At 50.2% G+C, this 6,740-nt stretch overlaps 1 protein-coding gene across 4 annotated transcripts in view; it reads left to right on the top strand.

Annotated features, from left to right (window-relative positions):
* The first annotated feature begins 267 nt into the window (after nucleotides 1–267).
* SLC7A6 (solute carrier family 7 member 6) overlaps nucleotides 268–6,740 on the top strand; it is a 57,546-nt gene continuing 51,073 nt past the window's right edge. Inside the window, exon 1 of one of the 4 annotated variants that reach the window (XM_060681563.2) lies at nucleotides 268–337. The gene's annotated coding sequence lies outside the window, so the exon portion shown is untranslated. Of the gene's footprint in view, nucleotides 541–6,740 lie in introns of all 4 variants that reach the window. The other 3 variants (XM_034425447.3, XM_060681564.2, XM_034425448.3) reach the window with 3 other exon arrangements.

The raw sequence follows: 6,740 nt of genomic DNA, 5'->3' as shown, positions 1-6,740 counted from the left end.
AGTCATAGGGAAACAGTCAATATAAATCTTAAGGATACCAGCAACAAGGTTACAGTCATGCAGTCATAAGTGGGAGGAGATGGCTGGTGGGAACGATGAGAAGATTAACCCACGCGCGGCCACAGCCACCCCCATCCCCGCTCGGCTAACCCCCGCTCAGACAAAACAGCGATCAGCGTCCGGCGGAGACAAAGCGCTTCTCCGCCAGCAAGGGGGGTGGAGTGGGCGGGGCTCGTGGGCGGGACACGCCCCCAAGGGGGTGGGCGGAGCCAGCGGGGTTGTCCGGCTGCGGGGAAGAAAAAAAAAAAAAAGAAGAAGAAGAAGAAGAAGCCAGCGGGTAAAGAGCGGCCGCTGCAACTTTACCGCCCGGCGTAGGTGGCGGCAGGTCGGAGGCGGATTAGCCGGCCGGCCGTCCTGGAGGGCGGCTGGCTGGCTGGCTGGAGGGAGGGAGGGAGGCGCCGACGCCGCCGCCGGAGCCGCAGCAGGAGCCGCAGCCGGAGCAGCATCCCTCGGGAGCCGGGAGGTGAAGGCACCGGCCAGGTGCGGGGATGGGTGGATGGGTGGATGGGTGGATTCCGGGCTAAAATGCACCCCTTGCCTGGTTTGGCCAATAAACCTGGTTTGTTCCTTTTAAACCCCGAATGATGGTTTCTGCAGCAGCCTGCCTGCCTGCCTGCCTGCCTGGGCTCCGGTACAACGCAGCGCCTGCGGTTTGCAAAGAGACAGCGGCAACGGAGCTCTCTGGCCTTCCTCGCTCCCAACCCGGGCTCAGCTCAGTCCGTGATCCCGGGGAGGGGAGGGGAGGAGGGGGCAAAGCCGGCCCGGCTTTGGGGCAGGGCGGAGGGTGTGGAGGGGAGGGGAGGGGGGGGAATCTGGCCTCCCGGTTGATTTTTTTTTTTGGGTGGGGGTCTCCCTAAGGCAGCGGTGGGCGGAACGGGCGGGGGTTGTCTCGGTGGTCGTCGGCCCTGGAAAGGGGCTTCCCCCCCCAGCTTCTGGCTTTTTGGGTGCTTGGGATTGTTGCATTTCTTCCCACTCCCCCCACCCCCCCCCAAATCGCTGCGAGTTGGGAGATCGGAGTTGGGTGAGGGGAGGCAGGAGAGCCGGGCCTGATTTTGGGGGTCCCTGCAGTTCAAAGTCATCCTGAGCATCCCCTTGCAAAGGGGGAGCAGTTAAAGACTGCCCTGATTTTTTTTTTTCTTTCTTTCTTTCTTTCTTTCTTTCTTTCTTTCTTTCTTTCTTTCTTTCTTTCTTTCTTTCTTTCTTTCTTTCTCTCTCTCTCTCTCTCTCTCTCTCTGTCTCTCTCTCTCTCACACACACACTCACACCCCTACCTCTCTCTGTCTCTCACACTCACTCATACCCCCCTCCCTCTCTCTCTTTCTCTCTCTCACACACACTCACTCACACACCCCTACCTCTCTTCCTCTCTCTCTCTCTCACACACACACACACCTACCTCTCTCTGTCTCTCACACTCACTCACTCACACCCCCTTACCTCCCTCCCTCCCTCTCACTCACTCATACCCGCCTCCCTCTCTCTCTTTCTCTCTCTCTCTCTCTCTCACACACACACACACCTACCTCTCTCTCTCTCTCACTCACTCCCCTCCCCTCCCTCCCTCCCCCTGTCTGTCTGTCTGTCTGTCTGTCTGTCTGTCTCTCTCTCTCTCTCAGATTTTTTTTTTTTGCCTTCTCTTCCTGCTGGAATGCGGTGCCTTTGCACCACAATGCCCATCCTCCCCTGCCGGCCCAGACTTCGGTCCCTTCCCACCCCCACCCACCCCCACCTTTTGAGAGGAAGGCTTGAGAGCTTTTTGGACTGGTCATCTCTTCTTGTTTACTTGAACGGTGTTCCTTGTTGTTTGTGGGGAAAACAAAAAAAAAGTTTGGGGATTTTCCCCCCAGACTGCCCTTTGAAATCATGGCTGTGTTTGATTGCTGTGACTTTTTAACTTTTTGTGAAAGGTGGTTTTATGGCTGGCTTAGGGCTGGGTTGTTGTTGTTTTAAAGTTGGGCATCGCTTTTGGGAACCTTGTGGTAGGAAGTTGGTAGAAAATATTACTAATAAAAATAAAAGGGCTTCTTCATGTTTTGCTCTGAGAGGAGATAAAGACAGGATGATAGAATGGTGAGCCTTGGATTTTGATAACAGATAAACAGTTGGAAGGGACCTTATAGGTCATCTAGTCCACCCCCGCCCCGCAAGCAAGAGACCCTACACAATTTCTGACAAATGGCAGTCCAGTCTCTTCTTGAAAGTTTCCAGTGATGAAGGACCCACAACATCTGAAGGCAACTTCTGTTTCATGGGTTGATTGATTGATTGATTGATTATTTATTTATTTATTTATTTATTTATTTATTGGTTTGATTTATATGCCGCCCTTTTCCGGAGACTCAGGGCGCCTTACAATGCGTTAAGCAATAGCCTTCATACTTTTGTATATACCTGCTTAGTAGGGCTTTCGCCCCCCCCCCAAAGCGGTGTTCTTTTTTATACAAAGTCAGCTTATTGCCCCCACAAACCGGGTCCTCATTTTACCTACCTCGGAAGGATGGAAGGCTGAGTCAACCTTGAGCCTGGTGAGACTTGAACTTGCTCTCATTGTCAGGAAATTTCTCCTCATTTCCAGGTTGAATCTCTCCTTGGTCAGTTTCCATCCATTATTCCTTGTCTGGCCTTCAGGTGCTTTGGAAAATAGCTTGACCCCCTTCCTCTCTATGGCAGCCCCTCAAATACTGGAACACTGCTATTTTTTTAAAATTACTGCTTTTCTTTCTTTCTTTCTTTCTTTCTTTCTTTCTTTCTTTCTTTCTTTCTTTCTTTCTTTCTTTCTTTCTTTCTTTCGTTAGTTACTGAGTTAGTTAGTTAGTTAGTTTAGTTAGTTAGTTAGTTAGTTACTATATTTTGAGTGGCTTTGTTTGCAACCGAGGACTTGCGTTATAGACCTTTGACTATTTCAGGTGGATGTGGGAAAAGTCTTTTGTGTGGGATGGGGATGGAAATTGATTCTCTTAGGAGCAGTTTAGTCTGGTGCAGGGGTATCTAACTCAATTTCATTGTGGGCCATATCAGGGTTGTGTTTGACCTCGGGGAGTGAGTGAGTTGGCATGGCCAGGGTGGATGCAGTCAACTTGATGTCACTCATGTCGGGGACGCCTGTGGTGGCCTAAGCACTGTCAGCAAAAACAGGCTCCTGGGCTCCGTTTTCGGCTGCGACGGCCTCCTGCAACCCTTTGCTAGCGAAAACGGAACTCGGTGCGGCCCTCCCGAGTCCTGTTCTCGCTGGCAGAGGCACTGTGGGCTGGTCCTTTGCTGTTTCCAGGGTGGCCCGGTGGGCCAGATCTAAGCACCCCAGGGGCCGGATCTGGCCTTGGGCCTTAAGTTTGACACTCCTGGTCTAGTGGTCCTAAGCACCAGGCTAGAAACGAGGATGTCATGAGTTCTAGTCTTCCAGTATTTGATGGGCTGCCCCGCAGAGAGGAAGGGATTGACCAAGGCACCTGAAGGCAGGACAAGAAGCAATGGAAGGAAGATCATTCATGAGAGAGACAACCTAGAACTTAAGGAGAAATTTCCGGATAGTGAGACAATTAATCCGTGGAACCGCTTGCCTTCAGAAGTTGTGGGTGCTCCATCACTCACAACAAGAGGCTAGACAGCCATTTGTCTGGAACTGTATAAGATCTCCTCCTTGAGTACTAGACTAGACTAGAAGACCTCCAAGGTCTTTTCCAACCCTCTTGGGCTAGTCCAGGGGTCGGCAACCTTAAACACCCAAAGAGCCACAAAGGTCCTAACAGGAAGCCCCCCTTCAATTCTGGAGCCGACCGGAAGTCCAGTTCCCCCACCATAGAGTCTCCTAGTGCGGCATCCTTTTTCTCTGCTGACCGGAAGTCTGGTTCCCCCACCATAGAGTCTCCCCCTAACGCAGCATCCTTCCTCTGCTGACCAGAAGTCTGGTTCCCCCACCATAGAGTCTCCCCCTAACATGGCATCCTTCTTCCTCTGCTGATCGGAAGTCCGGTTCCCCCACCATAGAATCTCCTCCTAGCGCGGCATCCTTCTTCCTCTGCTGACCGGAAGTCCGGTTCCCCCACCATAGAGTCTCCCCCTAACGCGGCATCCTTCCTCTGCTGACCAGAAGTCCGGTTCCCCCACCATAGAGTCTCCCCCTAACATGGCATCCTTCTTCCTCTGCTGATCGGAAGTCCGGTTCCCCCACCATAGAATCTCCTCCTAGCGCGGCATCCTTCTTCCTCTGCTGACCGGAAGTCCAGTTCCCCCACCATAGAGTCTCCTCCTAGCGCGGCATCCTTTTTCCTCTACCTGTCCTAACTGAAAGCCCTATCAATTGTGGAGCCGACTAGCAACAAGGAGCCGCAGCAGAGGGATGAAAGAGCCACATGTGGCTCCAGAGCCACGGGTTGCTGACACCTGGGCTAGTCGTTCTCTCAGCCTTAGGAAGATGGTTACGGCAAAGCATTTTTGAACTCTTGCCACGAACAGGCAGTTGCCAAGAATAGAACAGTGACTCAAAGCCACTAAAATGTTGCCTTTTACTAAATCAGCCTTTAAATCTCCCTTGTTTAGATGTGTCATGCTGTAGTTGAATGACGGATGAGAATTTTTCTCAGCTATTTAAAGATGCCGCTGCCCTTCATTTGCAAAACGTCTAGACCAGCTTTTTGGCATTCTAGATCTTGGCAGCTTTAAGATGTGAGGACTTCAACTCCCAGAATTCCCCTGTCAGCATGAGCGGAAACGGGGAGTTCTGGGCATTGAAGTCCACCCATCTTAATCAAGGTTAAGAATCAGTGGCCTAACTCATGGTTTTGCATAACCAGAGTTGTTAAAATAAAACCCCAACTGGTTGGGTTTACATAAACTATTACCATGATGGCAAACGTATGGCATGCGTGCCACAGGTGGCACCAGGGTGGATAAAAATCAATGATTTTTTTAAAAAAATCAAAAAAATCAGATTTTTTTTATTTAAATTGGATTTTTTTGATTTTTATTGAATTTATTTTAATAAAAAACTTTTGGGGTAAAAATCTATCGTAAGATAGTTTTCTATTTAAGATACATAAATAATTTAGTTTATTCAGCATGAAATGGAGTTTAGTTATGTAGCATGTGGCTGTATATTCTGCAACCCTGGGACTATTGGTGAGTCAACAGTGGGTCAAAGGAGTAGCAGAGATGACAGTTGCTCTTTAAAAATTATGATTTAAATCGAGTTGATTTAAATCAAGCCTTTTTACTAGTGATTTAAATCATGATTTAAATTGTGATTTAAATCAACTCGATTTAAATCAAATCATCCGCCGGCCAGGTGATTTTCGGGTCTCTGCTGGGGGACGCATGTACATGCATGGGGGGTGGAGGGGCACATGTGTATATGTGGGGGGTGGGGGGGTCATGCACGCATGTGTGGGGGGCGGGGGAGCATGGGGGGGTCACATGTGCATGCATGGGGGGAAAGGTCTGCGGGGGGCATTGCATTATGGGTGTCGGAACACACGTATGCACCGTCAAGTGCGCAATCGTGCTTTCAGCACCCGAGGGGAAAAAAGGTTCGCCCTCACTGACCTATTCAAACAAACCTTGCTTCCAGTTAATATATTTATGAAAAAAAAAAAATGATACGGCTGCCCACTCACTCTCAATGACTCTGGACGGGCTTTCAATTAATACATGCCTTATTAAGCATTGTTAAGAATTCCCTTATTAATTGTTAATGGTTCGGCACACAGCCAGATGTTCAGGGAGGAGTTAACCTTTTTATCCACCTCGCGCTCAGGTTCTTCCCAAGGAGCTGAGATAGGCAGATGTTGATGTTTTGTGGTGTTGGAGGTACCGTTGGATGATGTAAGCCAGGGGTGTCAAACTCACGTCATCACGGTGGCGTCACATGACATATCGGGACTTTTCTCCCCCTTCGCTAAACTGGGCGTGGGCCTAGAGTTCTGACAGCCCCTGAGGTAAGCTGTTCTGAATAAAGCTACCTTTTTGCAATCATATTTAGAGAATTCTGGGAGTTGAAGGCCACACTTCAACTTAATCAGGGGTGAAATCCAGCAGGTTCTGACAGGTTCTGGCGAACCGCTGGTGGAAATTTTGAGTAGTTCGGAGAACCGGAAAATGCCGCCTCTGGCTGGCCCCAGAGTGGGGTGGGATAGACATTTTGCAATATCCTTCCCCCAGGAGTGGGGAGGGGATGGGGATTTTGCAGTATCCTTCCCCTGAAGTTGGGATGGAATGGAGATTTTGAAATATCCTTGCCCCAGGAGTGGGGAGGGAATAGAGATTTTGCAGTATCCTTCCCCCAGGAGTGGGGAGGGGATGGGGATTTTGCAGTATCCTTCCCCCAGGAGTGGGGAGGGAATGGGGATTTTGCAGTATCCTTCCCCTGAAGTTGGGATGAAATGGAGATTTTGAAATATCCTTGCCCCAGGAATGGGGAGGGAATGGAGATTTTGCGGTATCCTTCCCCCAGGAGTGGGGAGGGGATGGGGATTTTGCAGTATCCTTCCCCCAGGAGTGGGGAGGGAATGGAGATTTTGCAGTATCCTTTCCCTGGAGTGGGGAGGGAATGGAGATTTTGCAATATTCTTCCCCCAGGAATGGGGAGGGGATGGGGATTTTGCAGTATCCTTCTCCCAGGAGTCAGGTGGGAATGGAGATTTTGCAATATCCTTTCCCCAGGAGTCAGGAGGGAATGGGGATTTTGC

Source organism: Pantherophis guttatus, chromosome 11 (assembly GCF_059756535.1).
Source record: "Pantherophis guttatus breed Tessera chromosome 11, ASM5975653v1, whole genome shotgun sequence".
Classification (NCBI taxonomy): domain Eukaryota; kingdom Metazoa; phylum Chordata; class Lepidosauria; order Squamata; family Colubridae; genus Pantherophis; species Pantherophis guttatus.
This window is presented reverse-complemented; position numbering and strand designations above follow the sequence as displayed.